This window comes from Kogia breviceps, chromosome 6 (genome assembly GCF_026419965.1).
Source record: "Kogia breviceps isolate mKogBre1 chromosome 6, mKogBre1 haplotype 1, whole genome shotgun sequence".
NCBI lineage: Eukaryota > Metazoa > Chordata > Mammalia > Artiodactyla > Physeteridae > Kogia > Kogia breviceps.
The window spans coordinates 87,856,506-87,864,912 of NC_081315.1; the positions used below are offsets into that span (position 1 = coordinate 87,856,506).

At 34.7% G+C, this 8,407-nt stretch overlaps 1 pseudogene; it reads right to left on the reverse strand.

The window, feature by feature from the left end:
* Positions 1-6,864: 6,864 nt before the first annotated feature.
* Positions 6,865-7,332, reverse strand: LOC131758069 (peroxiredoxin-1 pseudogene; annotated as a pseudogene).
* Between the last annotated feature and the right edge of the window lie 1,075 nt (positions 7,333-8,407).

Here is an 8,407-nt window from a genome sequence, read left to right on the forward strand (position 1 = left end):
TAATCAGAAAAGAAGAAGCAGAACTGTCACTGTTGCAGATGACATGATACTATACATAGGGAATGCTAAAGATACCAAAAAACTACTAGGGCTAATCAATGAATTTGGTAAAGTAGCAGCCTACAATATTAATGCACAGAAATCTCTTGCATTCCTTTACACTAATGATGAAAGATCAGAAAGAGAAATTAAGGAAACAATCCCATTCACCATTGCAACCAAAAGAATAAAATACCAAGGATTAAACCTACCAAAGGAAGTAAAAGACCTGTATTCAGAAAACTATAAGACAATGATGATAGAAATTAAAGACAACAAAAACAGATAGAGAGCTATACCATGTTCTCAGATTGGAAGAATCAACATTATGAAAATGACTATACTACCCAAAGCAATCTACAAATTCAATGCAACCCCTATCAAACTACCAATGGCATATTTCACAGAACTAGAACAAAAAATTGCACAATTTGTATGGAAACAGTAAAGACCTTGAGTAGCCAAAGCAATCTTGAGAAAGAAAACTGGAGCTGGAGGAATCAGGCTCCCTCACTTCAGAATATACTACAAAGCTACAGCAATGAAGACAGTGTGGTACTGGCACAAAAACAGAAATATAGATCAATGGAACAGGATAGAAAGCCCAGAAATAAACCCATGCACATATGGTCACTTTATTTTTGATAATGGAGCCAAGAATATACAGTGGAGAAAAAGACAGCCTTTTCAATAAGTGGTGCTGGGAAACTGGACAGCTACATGTAAGAGAATGAAATTAGAACACTTCCTAACACCATACACAAAAACAAACTCAAAATGGATTAAAGACCTAAATGTAAGAGCAGACACTATAAAACTCCTAGAGGAAAACATAGGAAAAACACTCTTTGACAGAAATCACAGAAAGATCTTTTTTGACCCACCTCGTAGAGTAAGGGAAATAAAAACAAACATAAAGAAGTAGGACCTAATGAAACTTAAAAGCTTTTTCACAGCAAAGGAAACCATAAAAAAGATGAAAAGGAACCGTCAGAATGGGAGATAATATTTTCAAACAAAGCAACTGACAAAGGATGAATCTCCAAAATATACAAGCAGCTCATGCAGCTCAATATCAAAAACCAAACACCCAATCCAAAAATGGGCAGAAGACCTAAATGGACATTTCTCCAAAGAAGATACACAGACTGTCAACAAACACATGAAAGGTTGCTCAGCATCACTAATCATTAGAGAAATGCAAATCAAAACTACAATGAGGTATCACCTCACACTGGTCAGAATGGCCATCATCAAAAAATCTACAAAAAATAAATGCTGGAGAGGGTTTGGAGAAAAGGGAACCCTCTTGCACTGCTGGTGGAAATGAAAATTGATACAGCCACTATGGAGAACAGTATGGAGGTTCCTTAAGAAAACTAAAAATAGAACTACCAGCAATGACCCAGCAATCCCCCTACTGGGCATATACCCTGAGAAAACCATAATTCAAAAAGAGTCATGTACCACAATGTTACTGCAGCACTATTTACGATAGTCAGGACCTGGAAGCAACCTAAGTGTCCATCGACAGATGAATGGATAAAGAAGATGTGGCACATATATACAATGGAATATTACTCAGCCATAAAAAGAAAAGAAATTGAGGTACTTATAGTGAGTTGTATGGACTAAGACTCTGTCATACAGAGTGAAGTAAGTCAGAAAGAGAAAAACAAATACCATATGCTAACATATATATATGGAATTTAAAAAAATGGTTCTGAGGAACCTAGGTGAAGGACAGGAATAAAGATGCAGATGTAGAGAATGGAATTGAGGACATGGGGAGGGGAAGGGTAAGCTGGTGTGAAGTGAGAGAGTAGCATTGACATATATACACTACCAAATGTCAAATAGATAGCTAGTGGCAAGCAGCTGCATAGCATAGGGAGATCAGCTCCGTGCTTTGTGACCACTTAGAACGGTGGGATTGGAAGGGTGGGAGGGAGGCACAAGAGGGAGGAGATATGGGGATATACGTATACATATACCTGATTCACTATGTTATACAGCAGAAACTAACACAACACTGTAAAGCAATTATACTCCAATAAAGATGTTAAAAAAATAAAATAATAAAATAGAGTAAAATTTGTATGATGTAGTAGTTATTATATTTTCTTATTTTATGATATTGTAGTGATAATGCTTCCTTATTCAACTTCTGAACAGTGATATTTAAAGAACGTAGTTAATAAGATCTAGTGCAATTTACCTAATGTGCTATACTTGAAGAAATCTCTGATAAGGATTGAGTCCTATAGAGAAATTATACATTATACTTTTGTTTATCTAAATATATTTTAGCACAAGTGTATTTATTGTGGTTGAACTGTTCAGAGAGCTTACACAGTGCTGATCAAAACAGCCCTGACACAAGATGTCCTCATTTATTTTAGGCATACAGTGAGGAAATCTGGTATTCTGCTAGTCTACTTTATAGCTACTGTATAAGTAGAGATGAAGGGAAGAAAAGGAATAATGTGCAAGCTTAACGTGGAGTTAAGAAAAGGGAAAATGTTTTCATAGTTTGCTTTCATACTTTATACACACACACACATATACACAGACATACATATATACACATGTATGGGAGTTTTTCATGTGTTTATCACTTAATAAAATATAAAATTTAAGATGTAAGATATATCTAATATATCCCCATACAGCTTTCACTAGTGTAAATTGAACACTCAGATAATGCAAGCCAATGATATAAAATTTAAAAACAAGGACAAGCTTATATCATAAGGAAAATGGCATTGCAAAGGTGAGATATTCTTTTAAAATACACTATGTTTAAAGAAGATTTAAAGTTGATTTATACGTTATCTTTAATGGAAAGCATTCTCCAACAATTCAGTTAGTTCTTAGAGTGAAGTGTGAACTAACCACCCCGAATTTTAAATACATGTATATGCTGTAATTGTTTACTCTAATTGATACTCATGGAATAATATTTTGTATAATTTTAATATGCTGCCATCATTTGAATAAAAATGCAAACTACAAACTTTGATACAGTAAATTTTGAAGGTCAGTTTATTTTATAACATAGAGCTTGAATATATTTTCAGGTTTTTCCTTTATATAATTATGCTCATAAAAACAATTTATCTCAAAATGTGGTATATTATTAAAAATGTCATATTATTTCCTTTCTCGCTTTTTTCCAAATTTTTAGCTTTTATACCTATTACTAGTTATTTTAGGAGTAGCCAGAATTTAACTACCCACTTTGTTGCTAATGGCATAGAGATCTAAGAGCCCATAGTTAACTTTGTTCTATCAAGAATATTTTTAAAGTATTTACATAAACGCCTAGACAGAATTTTCTCTCAGAATCAAAGACTGATTTTTAAACTTTAATTTAAAAAGAAACATTTTGCTAGAAATATATCTTATTTAAATTCTCTGGAGAATTTTCTATGATAATTATGAACTCTCCTTTGGGGATATTCATCTCTAAAATTCTTGTAATTAACTGCAAGTAATGTGCTGTGGTGTTTCCTAGTTGTAAAAACAATTGGGTCTCAAAGAATAGAGTACCTCATTAAAGCTAAAACATAATGATCACCTGAGTATTTTTCCAACAAAGTTTGCTTTACAACTATAACTTTATCACATTTTTTGCAATATCTTATCACATCATGAAACGTAAGTGCTTAGATGCTTATTGCTGACAAGTTGGAAAACGAGCACAAGTTCCTAGTCCAATCATGAAGATGTTCTGCAGGTCAGATAAAAATGTAAGACTACAAAGAGTTACAGCGAAACCAGTGGGAAACACCTGAGGAAAGAGAAGGCACTTGGACCTGATGAGGAAAGGAAAGGGCAGTCCAGAGCTGAGCAGGATCAGTTTCCAGATTCGAGTGAGGGGATAAAAAAAAAAAAAAAAAAAAAAAAAGACCCCTATCTTATGCCATTCATAAAAATCAACTAGAAATATATTAAAGACTTAAATGTAAGACCTGAAACTGAAACTGTAAAACTTATAGAAGGAAAAATAACAGAAAAGTTTCTTAACAGTAGCTTTTACAATGATTTCATAGATACAACACCAAAACTATAAGCAAAATGAGTAAAAATAGATAAGTGGGACTGCAATAAACTAAAAGGTTTCTGCATAGCACAGGAAAAAAAAAGATAAAAACAAAAACAGAATGCAAAGACAGCTTATAGAATAGGAGAAACCACTGATATGATAAAGGGTTAATTTCCCCAATAATTCAGGAACTCGTACAACTCAATAGCAAAACACAAACAAAAACAACTTGATTTAAAAAAATGGGCAAAGGACTTGAATAGACATTATCATTTTTAAAATATCTTCTTGTTTTTCTGCTACAATAGGCACCAATTTCAGTAGCAGGGTGGAGGTGGCTGACTAGACAGAGGAAAAACTAAAATATAACTGTCTTTCTAAATGAGAAATAGGCCTTCTGGGCCTTCTGGAAATATATATATTTCTCACAATATAGTTTGAGCACCCAGATTTGGGTTCATAAATACTGTTCCTAACATAAAAATAACCGAAATTTCATTTCTGGGGTGATGTGGCCACTCTACCAAAGCAGCATGGACACCTACCCAAAATTTGGTTTTAGTGTCGATATTGAGACTAATATCATACACACTAGAGGGTATGAAAAGATTTAACACTCAGATTATGAGGCTTTTCAGAATATCAGGGCAGGACCACCAAGCTGTTTCAAAAATGGTTTGAGGTAGCAAGGAAGTGAACTAGTTTGAAGTTTTTTTTTTGTAGTGGGAAGGGAGGGGCTGGGATGAGTATTCGCAAGTGTGGGAAGGGGCTTGTGTGGTTTTAACCTCCCACTGACACTAAAGAAAGGAGTGCCCAGGTTTCCTTATCAACTTGCCCAAATGTTCGGCAGAGGAGAGGGCCACGGCTTAAAAGGGTCTCAGCAGTCAAACATCAAAAAATGGAGTAAGACTCTACTACAATTCATCTCTGATGTTTGACTGATGATTAAAATGTGACATTTTTCATTTAATCAAGTTTGAACTTGTTCAGAAAAGCCATTATGGTGATCTATGAAGCCTGTAGCCTGTAAAGAAGGTGAAAGTTCTATTGGATGCCTTATTCAGGAGCCTAGCATTGTACATTCTGGGAAGTGAAAAGAGTGCTTTGGTCACTATCAGTAGTTCGTGAAACTCCTCAAAATGTTAGTGTCATGAAAAACAATAAAAGGTAGGAGGGATGTCCTAAAGTAAAAGAGACAAAAGATATATGTCAATTCATTGTTCTTGTTTAGATCTGGGGGAATATATATGTATAAATTGGGGGGATGGCAATTGGAGAAATGTAGATATTATACTACATATTATTTTATTGATAAAATATTTATATGATATTTGTGGTGTAGAGCAGTAGGAATATGTCCACGAGAAGCACACACTGAAATATCTGATGAGATAGCTTTATGTCCGCTACTTTGTAAAATATTTTTACAAAATTGAATACAAAATAATACTTGAATATTCCTTCTTGACTTTGTAACTGTGGCTAATTGAAATGAAGTTTATCTGGGGTTGATGGATGAATGGTAGATTTTTGCAATGTCTCAAGGCAACAGGATGTGTATTATTAAACTGTAAATATTCTTAGTACAGTAAAATTATGCTGGTAATTTTATTTTGTATAATTTTTACTTTTTTGTTAATATTTTTTCCTCTCACTTTGTTTCCTTCCTTACCCTCCATTCTCTCTCAGTGTTTCATCAGATTTAATTTAGGGTGCCTAGAAATTGCAAATATGTATCCTTTTTTGATTTGTATTTTATTACATTTTACACAAACAACGGGGTTTGTGAACTGTATTACTCCTGGTATCATTAAAATATTGTGGGTGTTTTAATAAATTTTATATTTATTTTGTGCCCCCCAATTTTTTTTTTCATTATCAAATATTTTATTTTTCTTAACATCTTTATTGGAGTATAATTGCTTTACAATGGTGTGTTAGTTTCTGCTGTATAACGAAGGGAATCAGCTATATGCATACATATATCCCCATATCCCCTTCCTCTTGTGTCTCTCTCCCACCCTCCCTTTCCCACCCCTCTAGGTGGTCACAAAGCACCGAGCTGATCTCCCTGTGCCATGTGGCTGCTTCCCACTAGCTATCTATTTTACATTTGATAGTGTATATATGTCCATGGCACTTTTTCACTTCATCCCAGCTTACCCTTCCCCCTCCCTGTGTCCTCAAGTCCATTCTCTACATCTGCGTCTTTATTCCTGTCCTGCCCCTAGGTTTGTCAGAACGATTTTTTTTGTTTGTTTTTTTAGATTCCACATATATGGGTTAGCATATGGTATTTGTTTTTCTCTTTCTGACTACTTCACTCTGTATGACAGTCTCTAGGTCCATCCACCTCACTGCAAATAACTCAATTTCGTTTCTTCTTATGGCTGAGTAATATTCCATTCTACATATATGCCACATCTTCTTTATCCATTCATCTGTCGATGGACACTTAAGTTGCTTCCATGTTCTGGCTATTGTAAATAGTGCTGAAATTTTTTTTTTCCTCAGCTCAAGTTTAATAAAACTACAAAAGACCAAAAGTGATACCCTACTACTACACATATAAATTTTCCTGCCCCATAATACAGCTCAGGACATTCCCTCCAGAGGAAGAAAAGCTGGCCTCCCCAACCCCTGCAGGAAAGGCCTGTCCTGTCCCACACCACATCTGGGCTAAGTATAAGGTCTTGTGTTTTAAGCATGACAATAGTACAAAAGAGGTTTGTTCTCATGGTCACCTACTGCAGCCTGGCCCTAAAATGACCCAGTGCTCACTTCTGCTTAGAGAAATATACTTTGCTCTTCTGGACATCAGGCTTGATGGTATCACTGCCAGGCTTCCAGCCAGCTGGGCACACTTCCCCATGTTTGTCAGTAAACTGGAAGGCCTGAACTAGTCTCAGCGTCTCATCCACCAAACAGCCAACAGGAAGGTCATTTATGGTGATCTGTCGAAGGATACCTTTATCATCAATAATAAAAAGACCCCTGAATAAGATGCCTTCATTGGCCTTTAAGACTCCATAGTCCTGAGCAATGGTGCATTTGGGGTCTGATATAAAGGGAATGTTCATGGGTCCCAGTCCTCCTTGTTTCTTGGGTGTGTTGATCCATGCCAGGTGACAGAAGTGAGAACCCACAGAAGCACCAATCTCTTGGCAGTTGGAAAAATGGTATAGTCTTAGCCTCCTCAGAAAGCACAGCATATTTGGTTCAAACAGCAAATCTGTGGTGGCCATCAGACCTTTGGCAGGGGTTACATGACATTTGTTAAACAAGTTGGGTTTTTAGCCATTTCATAAGTTTGTAAGACCTGGTCATTTACATTGGAATATACATATATATAAATATAAACACACATTTTTCACCAATACAACATATATACTATCTAGAACCCATTTATCTTCTTATGTCAACTTTGGTTTCATTGTGATCAAATTGTGGCAAAACTAAATTAGAGGTACTGATACTGTCATTAATTTGACTTAGAAAGTTAACACAAAGAAGAACCAACTGTTTTTTAAAAAAAGTCTTTGGTTGCATGTTAAAGGCATACTTCAGCATGAATAGAGAAAAACATTCAATTACAAGATTTAGTTTAAAAAAAAAGGATAATCCTAAGAGGTCTCACAGCATGACCTATATATTGACAGAGTCCTCTGTTATGTGATTTTTTAAATGGCTAACACACTTCAATTGTACTATTTTTACAAAATTTTTTAAAATTTTAAAAATGCACACACGGATACAGAAAGAGAGATGATGGAAATGAGTGTGGTAAAGTATTAAAAATTGGTAATTCTAGTTAAAGGGCATATGATATTCATTATTCTATTCTTTCACCTTTTTTGGTAGGTTGAAAATTTTTAAAATAAAATTTAAAATCTGTTTTGTATGAAAATTTTTATTAACTTATGGAAAATAATATACAAGATCTATGCCAAAATATTTTGAATTTTACAAATCTTAAGAAAAACTAGGGTAGACTATAAGGAACAAAAGTAGCAGTAAGGAGACCAGTTAAGAAGCTCCCATAATTCAAGTGAGAGATGATAATGGCAGGTGAATAAAGGTATAGAAGAAAACCAAGAAAATGTGATACTCCCGAAACCAAAGGAAGAAAGAACACCAGTAATGCTTCTAGAAGACTGAATAAAATGACTAAGATGTTTTATCATGATTGGATAAAGTGAAAATCCTTAGTTACCTCAACAGAAGTGGTTTTTAATTAGATTGGAGGGGATATATGTGTGATTGAAGTGGGCTATAGAGAGGATTTTGAAGAAAAGAGTTGAGAAAGCAAGTAATGGAGAA